The sequence below is a fragment of the Gymnogyps californianus genome, chromosome 3 (genome assembly GCF_018139145.2).
Source record: "Gymnogyps californianus isolate 813 chromosome 3, ASM1813914v2, whole genome shotgun sequence".
NCBI lineage: Eukaryota > Metazoa > Chordata > Aves > Accipitriformes > Cathartidae > Gymnogyps > Gymnogyps californianus.
This window is the reverse complement of record NC_059473.1, coordinates 35,869,542-35,887,593: the sequence shown is the minus strand read 5'-3', so window position 1 is coordinate 35,887,593 and position 18,052 is coordinate 35,869,542.

The following is an 18,052-nucleotide window of genomic DNA, read 5'->3' as shown; positions in this document are numbered from 1 at the left end:
AGCTGCACTTGTGTTAACGTACCTAAAAGCCAGTCAGTCCATCCAATTTATGTTGCATTGTCTCTGTCAGCCTAGCTTTCATCACCAATTACTGCTAACATTTGTCCCAGTACGCATGTGCATCTAGCTGTAATCCCCTAACACGCTTCTTTTATATGTACACATCTGACTTAAAAAATGTCCTTTACATTTTTGGAAGCATACATCAGCTTCCTTTTATAATAGCTATCCTAAGTCATACAACAAGCTGTCTCAATGCTTCATTTGCAAGTTATGAGAAAAACTTAGGAACACATGAAGCAATGTAGACTAAATTGTATTAAAAACACAAGTCTTTTTCCTCTTGAACTGCAGTTGTATTGTCCCTGATCACAGCCAGGAGATAAGTGAGCAGAGAAAATAAATCCACACAGAAAAAGGTTTTATTGTTGATTGTGAATTACAGAAAATGAATTTTTTTTTTTTTTTTTTTTACTTACATGAAAGGTTATTTTGAAAGTGAGCATTAATTTCTGTGGCAACTAAAATGTTTTTGTCATTCAGGGGTAGTTATACATTTTCCCTTGCTCTCTGCCCCCTTACCGCCTTCTTTATCTCCGTCTCCTACTGTCATCTCCCTAGGGCAGTATCATGCTGTTCTCTCATTTGTGTACTTGCTGCAACTTTCTGTGTGCCAGCCTTGCTTTTACCCACAAATCTTACGGCACTCTGTTCATTTAGTTCCCTTCCCTGGAAAACTGTGACCAGCATACAGCACAGTGACCTGAAATATACTATCTTTAATTTGAACTGTAGGAACATAGCATAGCAAGGGAAAAAGTTTAAAACAACAGAAACTGTACATACACATCTGTCCTGCCTTAACTTGTTCTGTCCTCCAGAGGGGGACTCTGATGGGTTCATTTTTCTAGGGCATCCAAGTCTCTAGTTTACCTTATTTCAAAATGCTGGTTCTCGTGATCTTCCCAGAATGTGGCCCCCCGAATACCTTTCAGTCTTTGTACTCTCCTCTCTGCCCACCCTTTTCTTCCCTGGAAAAAAAAGACAAGCTCAGCAAGGTGGCATAGATAACTTGCCATTGTTATTGGTCCTGAATTTCTACTGTTGGTTTCTTAGGTGGGTTGCTGTTGCTCTCCTTGGGTTTATCTCCTCAGCACCTAGTAACTGAATCAACACACTACAAAAGACGAGATAAAGTCTACACTACTTGGACAATGAAATAGAACATACAGTATTAAGAGAGTATTATAGGTAATGCCAAATCATCACAGTGTGTATCAAAACAATTATATAAATTATATGTAAGGAGGATAGGTGTATACATTCTAAAGTGACTTAAGACTATTTAAATGCTCTGTCAGCTTTTGTATTAAAGCTCTATATACAAATAATGTATAAATTATTAAAAGATTAGAGTGTATTAACAAATGGTTAAGCATAATAGACTTCAAGAGGTTAACAGATTATTACAGTTGTGTATAGCCTTGTAGAAGACCTTGATATAGTTACAACTCCTTGTAACAAATATCAAGTTTACAGTATGTCCTAAAACAGCTCTTCATCATTTTGTAGCCACTTATTTACTTATAATGAGACCTAAAAATGCAGACATCCAGAACTTGACTGGCGAAGGACCAGCGTGGCAGGAAACAAGTTTCTATTGTCAGCATTTCTTTATTCTTCTTTAGATAACAAACAACTTTGCGTTGGAAAACGTGCAATATAAAATAGTCTTGCACAATCTTCGAACTACCCAACTGTCATGTACGTGAGAGCTCCAGCTCTATGGATTTTCAAATGTTCCGACTGCTTCGTTAAGAAGAAAAACATTGTTTCTACTACCAGTATCACTGAGTGCAAAATTAGCACTGAGTCATCTGAGAAGCCAATGTCCAGATTCTGTTCAATCCTTTCCATCGGATTACATTCATGTGGAAGAAGCACTGACCCCTCAGACCTGCTTGCCTTGTCCCCTTGCCGTTCACTGACTGTTTTTGTGTGGTGGTTTCTTCCACACAGGCCAGATGAATTAGTATTCTGCGGTAGAGCATAGATTTCCTTTGCCAAGAACATTTGTGTGCATCTGTGAGAAAGTGCTTTTACACTTCTGCACAGCTTTTCTCTGTGTACGTATCAGAGCCCTTGGGCATAATGAGTAGCTCAACACAAAACAATGAAGGAGTCAGTCTGAGATGATAACCTGGCTGTTCCCATATGTGGATGTTATCTGGGGTTAGATGCGGGGAAGGAAGAATAGGGTGTTTCTGGTCCTCTGACAGCTCTTAAAACTATGTTCATTATCATAGTATCTCAGTGGGAAGCTGTGCATTGAGGGATGTAAGTAACATTTGCTATATGCTGTTTATTTTCTCATGCTGGCTTTGTTTCATGTGCCATGGGATGTCTCTCTTGGGCAGTGTACTTTTTCATCTGGGAGAGGAGAGGGTTGTTTGAATATAATTATTGCTGTATATATTCTGGAGGATGCACATCAGAGGAAATCACCTTGCACTTGAAGCAGAAGGTGGTGAGATTTACAATGCTTTGTAAGTTCTCTGGGGAGTTCATTCTGCAGACTCGGACTGGCACCCATGACAGTTCTGGATGTGCACAGACAAGCTTTGCCTGTACTGTATGGTCTTATGCTCTCAAAGAGCCAAGTTGTTGACCACAGAATTCAAACAGACTTTTTGAACACTTTGTTGTTTTCAGTACAAAATTAAACCGTTCCAGGTGGAGGAGATACTACCTGTGAAAATAAAATTACAATGCTGGGCAGCAAGTGAGGCTGTGCTCTGCACTGTCTAGAAGCAGTCTGGATTTATCCAACTATTTGCTGTCTGGGACAGTTCTACACAGCATGAGGTTTCTGGCTCTGTAACCATCTGCGATTCTTGGATTTTGTATCTGCTTAGAGCTTTTTTTCCTCTCTCTCTTTTGGTGGTTTTCTTTCCCGTCCTTACTCTGCCTGATTCTCAGAACACCAGGCAATCTTCACAGAAACAGATGCTAAATAGTCTGTAGCAACAGTAAAGGAGCACCTGGATTGCCGTATTTTAACAACGTTTCTATTTTCAAATAAAATGTCTTGTATATATTTTAGTAAATGGTCATGGAAACAGAGGTGACACAATAAATCAAATTAAAAAATCAAACTCTGCATCAGCATTTCAGCCATGGACTCTGACACCTAAAATGAAGAGCTGCTTTGGTCTGCTTCAACTTGTGTAGTGTAGCTATTGGAGAGAGGCAGAAAATCAGAGTATAACAATTTCTCCTGTGCATTTGCCCTTGCCCTTTGAGGTTCACAGCCAAGGAGACTTCGAACAGCACTCATACTTGAGCCTGTGGTTTGAAGATGCAGTTTGCAGATGAGTGTGGGCTATTTGAGAAGGATTTTTCGTTCTGTGATTTCTGTAGGTTGACTGACAGTGCCAGAAGTATGGCCCCACCTGCTCCAGTTTGCTTCCTTTGGGGTGGCTTCTGCTAGCGGCCGCCATGGTCTGGGATAGCCTTTGTTCCACCAGAATGAGGAGTGTAACCATAGATAGCCCTGGAGAGGGGTGCAGTGGCAGCAGGATACACAGCATCCCTCTGCTCTTGCTTCGCATGCAGGCCAGAAGAATGTGACCCATAACTCTTTGTACAGTTATTGACTCAAATCTATCCCTGGTGTTATCCCTATTATGACTTAATAGTCTGTATTTGGCTCATTAACATTTTAATGACATTCTTCTTGAAGAGAGAATGCTTTGTGGAAATTGCAGATTTATGGTGTTTCTAGGAAGATAAGTTTATTTCCAGCTAATATGAACCACAGCTCACTGGGACTAATGTAATGCAGCCTGTGTTACAAGTGTGATTAGTTTTATATCCTATTTTCTTTCCCCCCTCAGAGGATTATGCCCAGCTGTGCAACATTCCTGTTCCAGGATCTCGACGGCCATATGGACAAGATGCTTTGGTTGACTTCGAGGAGCACTACACTCCAGAAACTAATCCATACTTTGTTGAAGACCGTAAGCAAGTTTCTCTGTTATGTAAAATACTTGAAATGAGGGTTGTAACTTGGATTATTTCCCTGTAGCTGGCTTCGTTCTTCTGTTTGCTTCTGAGTAATGTGGCCTATTTTTGTTTTAGTTATTCCTATGACACTACATTTCAGTCAGGTGTTCTGGTTCAAGAGCCAGTGTTGTATAAGTGTCCAGTTGGGCTCAGAGTACAATACTAATTTTTAATATAGTGAAATAGTTTGTGCCAAGTGTACTAAGTTTGTATTTACCAACAGATTTACAGCTAAAGGTCAAAAGGTTTGCCAGTTTTCCTTCTCACAAATTAATTTTCCTTTGGATCATGGGACAGATTTCTTCGGAATGCATTTAGTTTAAAAGACCAAAAAAAAAAAAAAAAAAAAAAAATCGCTTCACGCCAGCTTTCCATGATTTTCCAGCAGAATTTATATAGGGGAAATGGAAAGCATGCAAGTCGTTCTCACTCAACAGAGAAAGTGTACAGCACAGTATGATCAGAGAGTATGCATGCATATAGCCTTCAGGCTAGATGGAATGGCCTGTCAAGCAGGGTGTGAGGGATTGTATACAGCATCTCAGCTGCACTTCAGCAGTATCAGGGTTCTTTACGGGTCTGGCCCAGCTCACTGTTAAGACTTGTGGGAGAGGAATGCTTACAGATCTCAGCATCTTCCTCAAAATCAGCCACCCTTTGCAGGTCCAGCATATTTCGTCACCGTTTTAGAGAAGAAAAGTGGAGGTATCAGAAGGAACTGGTAACTTCCCATGGCCTACAAGTTGCCACTACGCTCTTTCCCAAAGTGCTTCTCCTGTACAAGGAGTTATTTTTAAAGTAACGGTAATAGGTCAAAACAGGGCAGGAGGATTACAGCACACTATTAGAAGGGTGATATGCATTTCTTGCGCACATTGCACTTTATAATTTATACAGAACTACACAAATCAGGTTAATGAGTTCATTTCTATTTAGCATCTAAATGACCTTCTAGCTCTACACAGAATTGTAAAATGTCTTATTTCTTTATATCCAGATGACTTTAATTAACAGTACTGAGTGTTGATGTCTAATTGAAATGTCACACAGATGATAACTACCAAACACAATGAAAAGCCCAGAAAGATGATTGGGTAACCAATGTGATAGATAAAATACTGAGTGGGAAAGAAGCACTTTGCAAGTTATAAGCAGTGGTGAATAAATACGATAAAATTGTGGACAGTTTTGAATCCACAGCTGCCTCCACTGTCTTAGAGACAGAGGGGCTTAAGAGCTCATGTCTCTTGCTGCCATCCTATCATTGAATCAGATACAGTGGCAAGCAAATGCATACGAAACCCCAAAACACACAGCTGTGTGACTCTGTCCTGATCAGAGGCATATTCCCTGACAAATACAGTTGCCACATGTTTAGGGCATCAAAGACTTCAAGGTCACAATCCTGCTGCGCTCTGTATGAGGAATATGACAATACCTCCCAGCCCGTGGCAGGGCCATGTACTTCAATGTAATATTTGTCACCTGTGTGCAATCAACTTCTACAGAACCAAATACACATATTAGAATTACAACCCAGGTCCCATCCAGCTGTTTTGCAGTAGAATATTTTGTGAAGTAGAACTTGCTGTGACCGATAAATATTTTGGTTTCAGCTAGTTAAAATTACAACATACTGTATTTATGAAAGAGAGAGGGAGAGAAAAAAATAGGTATATATGTGTGTACATATGTCTATGTATGTGCATATATATGTACATATATACTATATGTCAAATAAATGGTGCCTTTTCTTTATTTAAAAAATATCTATGTGTTGGGGGGGCACCTTTCCCTTTCTTGGCACTGTTTGTTTTCTAAATTAGCAAAGATCTTCACTTTAAAGGACCCTCATGAGCCCTTGGCAAGCTCTATTAGAGGACTTGAGAACATAATGAAACTTGGTCAAGTTTCTTACTACATTGTTACCATACATCACGACAGTCTGCTCAATATCCTCAGTACTATTGCACTGAGATGTGATTTACTAGGTTCGTGGAAAAGATTGTAATGTTTCCCACTTAGTGTACACTTGTATACATCCTATGTATTATATATGTTCTTGAGATGTGGCGTATGTCAGCAAGTACTTATGTTACATTATGTGTTCAGTGTCTCCAGAATTTATTCAGTGTTTGACTGACCGGCATGATCCTTACTAAGAATCCCACCGTGCTAGAGAAAATCCAGGATAGAAACAATGGATGTAGTCAAAGAGAGGGGGAGTGGCAATGACAGTACAGAAGTTAAACGGAGGATGATACAGAAAGGGCAGAGTAGGAAAGGCAAAGCAGGATAAGAGAAAAGAGGGTCTCAAGAACCAAGACAGGATGGAGTAACTATAAAAAGATGGGAGAACAAGCACAAGGAAAGGGAGAAATTCGTATTCCTGGGTAGCTTTGCAAATCTATGTATCACAACTGTTGCAAAAATATAAATCAGTAAACAGGTTTTAGATAAACCAATGGTTTGTTTGTGGAGTCACTATATTAATTATATGTCATTGGGCAGATGGGGAGATGTATCCTACTCTATTCCACTCCAGCTCCAATTTCCCCTCCATTTCTACGCTATATATTCATTATGCTGGTAAACTTACGACTCTCAAATGTTCTCAACTTTTTCCTCAAAAGTCTTTTTGATGTGATGGGCTGCCATCTGCAGTCCTGCTACATCACTGCTCCACAAATAGAAAGCTAGTGAAAAAACTTGTGCAGGACTAACAGGAGCAATTAAGTCCTAGAGAGAATCTCTGAACACGTAAAAATGTCAAATAATTTTTTTTAAGTATAATCCTTCCTTATACATAAAAGCATAACTGTCAAAAAAGCCCTAAGACAGGGAGCACAAAAGGCATTGTATAAACCACTGAATACAAAGACAACTCTTTAGCTCTGACTACTCACCATCCAGAATTATGACAAGGAGCAATTGGTAGATTATAGGTATTTGGACTGGCACCAGTTGCTGAAGTACCAGCCAAAGGGTTGTTAACCAAAACCACAACAGGAAAGCAGTGTCTGATTTCTTCTTACTTTTTTTAAAGCAGTTGAGATGGATTTTTTCTTAATATGTTTTCTTCTAGATAAATTAGAATGCATCTCTTTCCCCCTACACACACCTTATTTTTCTAGAATAGTTTTAAGGAACTTTTACCCCAAACTGCACTACCACTTCTTACCTTTGTTTCCATAAAGGTTGATACACATAACAATTCAAATAAAAGGTGCTATTTAGAAAACACTGATTTATCCTTTAAAAAATATACTGTCAAATTTTGCAGTTTCCTTTACAAAAAAAATCACAGATTTTTAACACAAATTAAAAACTTGAGACTTTGCAAAGTTATTAAGTTTTCATCTTGAAACATATCACAGCACTTTTCTAGTGCATGTAAAACTCCAGATGGTGCAGATCTGCTAAAGCTGACCTATTTTCTGCAAAGTCCAGTCACATTTCAGTAAACTTCAGAGAGAATTTCAGACTCTCACTATACCTTTGGGTATACTGATTCAACAGCTCTGTAACTTACTTGTTTGCGATTCTTTCTCCACCCAGGTTTTCTGAACAGCTTTGAGGAGTTACAAGCAGAGGAATGTGGTATTCTGAATGGATGTGAAAATGGCCGATGTGTAAGAGTCCAGGAAGGCTACACCTGTGACTGCTTTGACGGTTATCACCTGGACATGGCCAAAATGACTTGTGTTGGTGAGGACAGCGTATTACTTCATCTTCTGTTAGTCTGCCAGTTTGCTCAGTCACTTCACCTAAGGAGGGGCTGGAACAAAGGGGTTAGAGATGATCACCTGAATTGTATTAAGGATGCCAACTTTGTTTGATTTACTGCAAAGGCCAGTAAATATGAAATAACTATGTTGGTGTTCCTCCGTTCATCTTGGTCATTACAGCTGTGTTCAATTAAGAGCCTAGAAATGAGCAGACACACCTTTGTGTAATGAAGCTTAAACTTATATCAATAATTTAACACTAATATACAGAACAAATATTTTTCAAAGGCTTTAGTGAGCTAAGAGGATGGAACTGGATCCAGAGCAGAAGAGTGATTTTAGGAGCAGCTTTTTAGAGTGGTTGAATCACCTAAATATGCAGATAACCACTTGCCGGGGTGTGGCCCCTGATTCTCACTGATTTCAACAGTCAACAGACTCAACTATTCCTCTCACACTCAAAACTAGTAAATCTGCACAACTACTAACCACGACACCTGATGACTATGTCTTCAATTAAACCAATAAAACATGGGAATGGCAAGTGTCAGTGAGAAGATGAAGCAAAACAACACCCCTCAGTGTAGAAGCCTAGTAGAGACCATGCGTGGGTATTTCAGTTTAAGGTCTATACTAACCTTGCTTAGCATTACGCTTTGTCACCCACAGCTGAGGTCTCCCAGCTGTATCATGATAAGCTGCCTGCATGCCTTGTAATCTTCAGGACTTTATGGCAAGCTGGCCTCAGTGAGAAAAGATGTAGCTCCTGTGTATTTCAGGCCAATGCTGCACAATATTGAGTGCAGGTAGTTTGCTGTTCACAACTATTTAGCTGACAAGACCAACAGCTCCTAAAGTATTTGATTTTTTTAAAATACAGCTATTATACTAAGAACTTGGAGCTTCTTTCTTATAAGCCACTTTTCAGTCATCAGATAAAAATCTGTGAGTGGTTATTAAATTTTTGTTTTGCAGCTTAGGCTGAATTTGGACTTGGTAATCTAACAGTTTAAGGCCATTTAATACACTATTGATTTCCTATAACTTCCACCCCTTCCCAACTCATCTGTTACAGCTTTTGACCGAGCCTAGTTCCACGTGATCTGAACTGAAAATAAAGTTCTCAGTATATTCATACAGCATGTTCTACTCCTGACAGTGCTGGAAATAAATGTTTTACTTACACACCAGACTTAAGTACATGTCTTTTGATGTCCCCTTTTTGCAGATGTGAATGAGTGCAACGAGCTGAACAACAGGATGTCTCTCTGCAAGAATGCCAAATGCATTAACACGGAAGGTTCGTACAAGTGTTTGTGTCTCCCAGGGTACGTACCTTCAGACAAGCCAAACTACTGCACACCACTGAACTCAGAACTAGACAGTGAACTGGAGTAGAGGAAAATCTCCATATCCTAAGCCCATATACTCTGCACTGTATAAAGAAAAGGAAGAAAAGTATTTAACTTGAGAAGAGAAGGCACCGGAGTAGCAAACGTAAGGGGAGAAAAGCATTAAAATGTGTCAAAGGTGAGACATGATGGGCTGATTGTATATCAGCTTCACTGAAGTGACAGACCAAATGGACACATTACTCTGTATGAAAGAAACAATCAAGTATATAGTGTGTTCATAAGAAAAAAAAAATCTTTGAAAATAAGCAAAAACAGTGCTGTTATTTTAAACAGAAGAGCTTTGGTTTTTTGGTTTGTTTTTTTTTACTATTGCTTGATTAATTTGGCATTTAAATAGTGATGGAAATATTTTATATTACTATGTCATTTTTTGATTGTTCAGTTCCTTGCCTACTGTTTCTTTTCAGACCTTTTTTCTGATCAGTACAAATTCTATGATACAGATATTCTTAGGCCATTTTATAAGAACTGTTACACAGGGTAATGCTCCTCCTTCTCTGGAACATTGGTCAGTGACTTTTTTTAATTCGCTAGTTGTCTGCCCTGTGGAGCAGGCACCATTTGTTTTCAAATGTTTATATACCTTGGCGAAAAGTCCTTATATTCATTTTGTATTCTGTATGGTTGTTACTGCACTTAAAGTCTTTAGAACCTTTCTTGCCAAGTTCAAAGCTGCTAGTGGACAACATTGGATTCCTTTTGTACATTAAAACAAAAGATTTTAGCTCATGTCTGTATTGTAATGTGTAAATTGAACACAAGAGAGATCTTGTACGATTACCCTAACATATTAAAGCTGTATATTAAAACTCAATAAAATCACCTTTTTTTTAGAAAAAAGCTATTTACTAATTGTAGGCATTTTTGTTCTTTTATTGGTGTTTACGTTACAAGAATCAACCCCTCGGGTGTTTACAGTACTATAATTAATTTACATTACAATAGTTATAGGGAGTTGTCTGGCTGGTTTTTCCTTCTCATGCTGTTTTAATAAGACCAGAATCTGAATTAGTTAATGCCTGAAGTTAGGCTTCCAGAGGGAAGATTTCAAACACAGACCTACAGAAACTGTTTGACTTGGAAGGTGATTCCCATGGAATTTTTCTTCTTTCCTGGTTTAGGCATGTTTCCCACTAAATCTGCAAATAAGGCTCTTCAGTATGATGGCCTGGTTTTCAGAAAATACTGAAGAGAAGGGGGAGAATTTCCTTTTCTTGATGAACTGTACCTTCCCATCAGCTCTGTTTTTCAGTGGAAGGAGAGAAGGAGATTAGGAGACTGACAGATGTTTCACTTTGACCTTCTCCAGAGTGAAAGAGTTTGCTTTGGAAATCTCGAAACAGGTCCTTTTGATATTTTCCAAATGAAACATTTTTGCTGTGTCTTTTAGACCGGCCCTGCATTAAAAGGAAAAGGATAACATGAGACTTTAAAAAGTGAGTCAAATTGGGTCCAATTGTCCAAAAATTAGATTTTTATTTCTCATTTCACCAAAAAAAGAAATACTTGTTTTGGTTCTGAATCAAATTTCTTTTCCAATATTTAGGTCAGCCACTGAACCAAAAATATCGTAAGTTGTATTCCTTTCAGTACTGTGCATTCAGTAGATCTCATTAAAGCCCATGTGCCTGTTAATGTGCAGAAGCATCTGTCCTTCCCAGGGCCCCTCCTCTCTATCTGCTGGAATTTGACACTAGGACTAGTGAAGATATTGTACATTTAAGATCTGATTGTATGTTAAAATGCAAGAAAAACGTCTGAATAAAACTGTGGGGGGAGGGATCTTTAATGCAGAGACTCTTTGTAAAGTGCTCAACTCCCTTGACTTTTCTAGAATTAAGCTGGAGAGGGGTGGAGGGCCAGTCGCTCTTCTCAGTCAAAACAGGCAGACTACAAACACTAGAGCTGGTCTATAATTACAAAAAAAAAAAATTAGTTCTTGCTTACCTGCTGTGGTTAAGGAAGAAGGAAGGAAGGTCTGGTCTTACTAGGGAATTCCGTAACTAAAGAGCTCTTAGTTGTCCTGCTTAAGGTTAATCCTACGATCTTAATAAAAACCAAAGTCACAGTTACAACCTTTCACTGGAGTGAAGATGAGCTCTGGTCTGCTTTCAGCTGTCATGAAAATTCATAGACAAGACAGTGCTCCCCCGACTCCCACCTCCAGACGGCCTCCTCCTGCTTCAGAAACTGGCTGTGTTCACCTCTGAAATACATACTAGGCCCCAAAGCTGCCATTGCAATCAGCACCACAGCCTCAGATTTTCGACATCCCAGTACTCCTTCAATCCTTCCCCAGCTAGGGAGTTAAAATGGCAGTATGAGTCTCTGCTTTTCCTGGGAGTACACCAGTATGACAGCTGAGGAAATAACACTCAAAACTTCAGTACCCTTAGAAGTCTTTGCTTGGGGACAAACACTGTACTGAACATGTAATTCTGAGCCACAAGATTGGCTCCTTGCTGATTTATTACATCTTTTTAAAACAACAAGTTTAGAATAGCCTGGGACTTTGCCATTCTCAGACAATATACACTCTGACCCCCTTACTTTGTGTTATTTCAGACAAAAAAACCAACCCAAACCCAAGCTGTTCCATGAGCAACAAAACTAAAATGAAGCCTGAATTCCTGTAACCTTTCCTTGTAACTCTCCTCAGCAGACTAACTCCAGCTTCCTGCATGTTTGCCACTCTCAACAAGCACAGGCAGCACCCATCTGCAGCTGTGGGTGCCAGGACAGGGTGACGGATGCAGATGCATTGACACAACTGCTGCGAAACCAAATGTTGTCCATGCTCTCAGCAGGGAGGGTTAGTTGGGTCACTTGTCTCTAGCTGTTCATCAAACTTCAGAGCTCAGATTGTACTGGCCTCTTCATCTCATTTGCCTTACACACATGGTTGAAATTGGTCACAGGGTTAAAAGCTACCAGTAGGTTCAGAGAGACAGCATACACTGGCTCTGGTTCCACAGAAAACAAACCAACCAGCAAATCTAAGCCTAAGTGGCCCCTTGCCCTATCAATTTCTGTTACCAGCAATTCACAAAAGAGGTTTTGGTGTGTCTAGCCACCTTCCATCTCGCCTGCCTGATTCAAGGGGGCAGCAGTTGACCCAAGCCCTGAATGAAGCTTGAAAACATTCTTCTGGTTCAATAGCCTTGTCCTCATCATGGCCGCACTCTGCTATTACAGATGCTATATAAGCAAACAACATACTTTGTGCATGCTTCTGCCTCTCCCTTTTGCCTCTTCTTACCTCTAATATGCCTTAAAACACACACAGGGAGCCAAAAGCAGACCAAACAGCCTAAACTCCACTTACGTCCCAGTGCTTAGTATTCCACGTTGCCTGGCTCCAGGCCTTCAGAAATGCTTTAACAAAGGAACCACAATTGAAGGAATTAAGGGAAATTCAGCCCATCTAACCTCAGCCTCTGGAGCCCACCTACTTTGCCCCAGTGTAGTAAGGCTGGTTCTGTCATTTCACCTGAAAAGCTGCAGGGCCTAGGAATACAGTTTTGATTCATAGTTAAACAAACATTTTCTTAACATCATTAAGACAAGGGATTGGACACCGTGGATGTAGCCATTTACTTGTTACAAGAGCTGCGGTTTAGGTGAGAGCCCTGAAAATACAGAAACCACCACGTACAATTCCATGATTCAAGTTTCTGAGTGCAGCAGAGTCTGGAACTGATTACAATTTATACCAAACGGCACCAATACTTTTTACAACCATATGGACCCTTTAAAAAAAAAATTAGTCCTTTTTCAGCCAGCCATTTCCTTGCTACAAAAAATAAAATTGCTGACATGGTAGAACTGAATTCTGCTAGTTCCCTTATAATGCTGCTGTGTTAATGAGAATGAAGTCACTACAGAACTAGAGGTACACACATTTCAGCTAGAAAGACATTTGATATGAATAGATACTTTCATGTTGGGATGCTGTTCAGTGAAAAATTAGCCAATGTTAAAACTATTCAAAGTAAGCACTAACAGTCCTTGGGAAAAAACAGTCACAGCTGGATAGATCATTTCAATCCAAGAGACAAAACTGGCAGTCATGACAAATATTCAGCTAGTCAGTGGCAACTGACACACTCAAATAAATTCCCAACTAAGAGAAGTCCTAAAATGCTAAAGGCACCAAAGTGGTTGTCATGACCTATTAGCTCACAGTGATCCTTACCCTCATGGGGGTTTGAATCTGAGTTTGGCAGCAGAGGGGCTCCTGGCTTTGGCACTTTTTCCTAACTTCTCAAAAGGAAAGGTGACAGACCCCATTAGAGCATGTCACAGGCCTGATCTGGCCAGCAATTAAACCACAGTGCATTCCTTCAAAGTGCACAGCAAACTTAAAAACCCCACTGCTGCCTCTAGAAGAAACTGCTGTATTGTTCTTTTAATAATGCCACCCACTTTGAAGAGTAGTTTGTACTTGCTGGGGACTCTGCTAACACCAAGCAGGCCAAGGGAGCTATTAAGGAGCCATTCAAGCAAAGAAGAGGTGAATTGCTGTGTGTCACAGAGGCTACTGCTCACTTCTGAGATCATTATTTGGTATTTATATAGCTTTTTCTATCAGAAGATCTGAAATTTACCTAAGGAAGCTAAGCGATGTGTCCAAAAGAGAAGCAGAATAACTAAGAGTGAGTGAAGGAGGAAAATCAGCCATTTGCTGAAGGCTTCCCAATGACTGACAATGTCAGCTTGTGAGAGAGTAACAGCATTCTTTGGGAGAATGCCAAGGACTGGGCTACAGTCACTGCATTCACCTGCAGGAATAATCTCACGCAGCAGGAGAAGTAGAAAATTTGGACCCTCCTGGGGCACCACCGCTACAGCTGGCACAGGCTGTGTTTGCACACCAAGCTGTGAAAGAGCTTGAACCCCAACCCCACCACACCCCCACCAACCTTTACCATTTGAGTGCTCATGTACCAAAAAGAGAACATGTGTTGAAACAGGATTATCCTGTGACGACCTGCATTAATAAGTGATTCTACTATCTGGTGGGAAAAGAATGACATAAACCAAAGAAATGCAGGATGTCAGCCATGTCAGATTTCCTTCAAGACCACTGAATCACCAGATACATATTTTGACTCAGACTCCTAATGGAAGTCTTCAGGCTGCATGTTCTGTCCCAGCTGTGTCTGGGGCCTGTGACTGCTCTGTTCATCTCCCTCTCAAGCTGTAGGGCTGGGAAGATACCTCTGTGCCTCAGCAGCTGAGCAACCTCACTGAACTTTGAAGTTTGCCCTGCCCAAAGCAGGAGATTGCACTAGGGACCTCCAGAGGTCTCTTCCAAGCTACATTTTTCCACGAGAGAAGGCTGTGACCTGACACAGCCTCTGCTCCCTATCCTTATGTGAGACAGGGAACCTGACAGAGGGGGCGTGACCCCTTCCCCTTCTTCTCCCACACCTGAGCATGTGCCAGGAGCATGCCTTTCACTTTGGAGAAAACAGAACACCAATCTGCTCAGCTTATCTCAGGAGAATCCCATCCAGAAGGAGCATTATGCACAATGTGCACTGTTGCTTGCTATCGACCAATGTGTTCTTGAAGAGTTAAGTGGCAACCTCAGGTAGAAGGGAAGTTCTGCAGTAAAGTTTTTGTCCCGACAAAAGACACAGAGGAGGGAGGAAATTAGGATAGTCTTATTTCTTCCTACACTGACTTTCCCTTCCCCTCAAGTCATGCTTTGCCACACACTGCTTTCCATTAGCTCTGAACCAAGGGGGATGGAGAGGATACTGCTAGCCAGCATGGAAAATTTCTACGTGACAATTTCAGCATCACCTCCAATCCCTATCTACTTACGCTGCCAGGATCCATTCTGGGCTGGATTTTTCCAAAGCACTCCCTATTGATTTAGCTCTCCTCCCACCAAAACCTGTGGCACCTCCATGGATTCCAGTGGGAGCAAAGCAAAGGCTGTGCCAAGCTCTTTTGAAAAATCCCACCATGTGTGTTTAATGAGGAATGTCTCTGGCAGAAAAGTTTTGAGTACAGCTAAGCAGATTTTTTATTTCTTTCACATTAAAAGTTTAATTTCTGCCACTTCTCATCCAGGAGGTAACTGCCCAGAAGGGTGGGTAGGACCTGTTCCAAAATCCCCAGCAGGATATCGTCTGTTTCCACCTACAACTAAATTAAACTTTCCTGTCATCTAAATGGTCCCTGTCACTTTGTGAGTGGGCACCATTCTCAGGATCCACACCTCCCCTTCCTGCTGCAGGGAGCCATCCAGCTCACCTCTGGCCACAAGGGCATTCCCCACTTTTTGTCCCATTCGATACCCCTTTCCAGGGCCAGTCCTCACTGCAGTCCTGCTTCTGCTTTTCACCTCCAGCACATCCTGTCATTTGCTCATGACCCAAAGCCTCAGCATCCCATGCACCCATTCCTTCCTGCTCATTGGCACTGGACTCCACAAAGTAGTTTTCAGTCTCTAAATACAGATTTGGCATGTAGTGAAACTGATAGCTACTATCCGGTACTTAGAAAAATCTTCAGCCAAGGTAAACCGATCACATCCGTCACAGCGATCTCTCTCCTCACAAAAATAGAAGGCACCACCACCAAGGCAACTTTGTATTCTTCCCAAAACTACCCACAGAAATGTGGCGTGTTCATTTTCCTTCTTTTACCATAGGCAAGAAATTTCAAGTATGCTTTTAGCAATGAATCTATTCTTCTTTGGCCTGCAGCATCACCAAACTGAGATGAATAGCAAACATGGAATAAGGAAGTTTCAAAAATAAAACAGGAAAGGGAAATCCTTTGATTTGCACAACAGCGAGCTCAATGAACACGGAATTTTCAGTCACATTTGCTCATGCTTAGATGTGATTTTTTCCAAAAACTAAAGAAAAATAGAGAATTATTATTTTAAAATTCCCTTAAGCTGAAAAGAAAAAAAAAGGAACTACATTAACTATATTACTCATTGCAATGTTAGTTCATTTCAGTACATTGAATATAAAACAAAGCAGATGATAGGGAGCTTTTGAGGGTTTCACTATTGAATGAAACAATACATAGTGCATCCAGACATATATATTAATTTCACATCTGGTAATAGTTCTGGTATTGGGTTATTCCACCAGAAGGCAGCAATAACTATTTTTAGCCAAGCCGGCCCTTACTTCATCCAGTAAAACTTGGTTTATGTTTGAGTGTTTGCTAAAAACATTACATCTACCACATACTAGACCTAACAAAACACTTGCAAATGTGTACCACAAGGAAGATGATAGTCTAGGAAAATCTAGCACTATAGGTATTTTCCTTGTCTAAACACTTAACTCAAACAGCTCCAAGAGACTCAGCAGCATACAGGGCTCAAGGGCAAGGACCTTGAGCAAGAGCTCCTTGTACATGGTCTACCAGCCTCCAGGGCAGACCAAACAAAAGGTCCCTGCAGCAGTGCTCTCTCACTGTGATTCCCTTATACTTCTAATGTCTCTGGTTTTAGTTCTCTGTGATTTCCACTGTCATCTCTTCATTCTTCTGTACAAGTGCAATTGACAGTATCTGTTAATATCACTATATTAACATTTTCCCACCTAATTTTGGTGCAACTCCACTGACTTCAGTGACTCACACCAGGGACTAACTGTGCTCCCAATATATAAAGAACCACAGCAATTTTCTAACACTTCAAAATTTCAAAAAATAAAACAATTCAAAACTGTGAGGAATGAAGTGTTTAAAACCTTTTGAAAGAGATTTAGCAATGCTGGAGAAATTTGCTAATTATAAATTTTTTTCTATGTTTTAAAACAAGTAGTATCTCACTGAACCCTTCCAACTCCCCTGTTGGCAACATGAAACATGAAACAACATAAAATGTACTTGTAATTAAAGGGCAAATAGTAAGAGTCAAACCAAACTTTTTAAACTCTGGGGTTTGGGGTTTAAGTTATCTATATAAAGCATTTTATTATAGGATCATAAATGGGATGAAGTATCAGCAGCTTGCAAAATTTATTAATTTTATCATTAATAAATATTAATAAAAGTTAATATAATTTTCCCATTGCACAACCAGCAGAAGATCTGAATCCAGCACCAGCTGCTCAACAACTGGACAGAAATATAAGCAAATATCATAAAGACCTGGAGATACACTAGGAGAGATTAAGCCCTAAGAATTTGGGCTGAAAACTGCAGAAAAGAGGAGAGCTCCGGGGAAGCCTGCCGTTCTCGGGTTTTAACAGCAAAGATAACTTTTTCTCCTGCCTTTGTCACTAGAGGTCAGCACAGCATCTGAAGTGCCACATTGTTCTCGTTTAAGGAACGATAAGAAAATCCACAACTCTTAAGAGGCAAACAGCGGTCTTAAGAAACAGCTCCAAGACAGAGTCTGTGTTTCTGCAGTGGGAGAAATGTGAAATGTAAAGCCTCAGAAAAAGAAGAACACAGCAGCAACCGAAAAGCCTGGACCCAAAATCAGAGTAAAAGCATGCTAGAAGTTTAAAGGTTCCTGCAGAGCAATTAGAGCCTAACAATGGCTATTTTTAAAACACCCATTAGCCTAAGGTAAAAGCTGTCACCTAAAAAGCCCAGCTGACTAACACTCTGAGGACTCTTCCTGATGCATGAGAAATAAACTATTTAATCTCTCGGCACAACAAAATTCCTACCCCAGGCTGTGAGCAGCTGGTCTAGCTTATGTAAAGCTAGCTCATACATGCAGGTCAAGGAGATAGGGAAAGCATTAACTGCACTGGAACAATTCCTAGGAATGCAGGGAAAAAAAACCACAGACAGACACTCATCTTCCCAACACAACAAAACAGATAGCCACTGCGTGATCCTTGTCCCTTT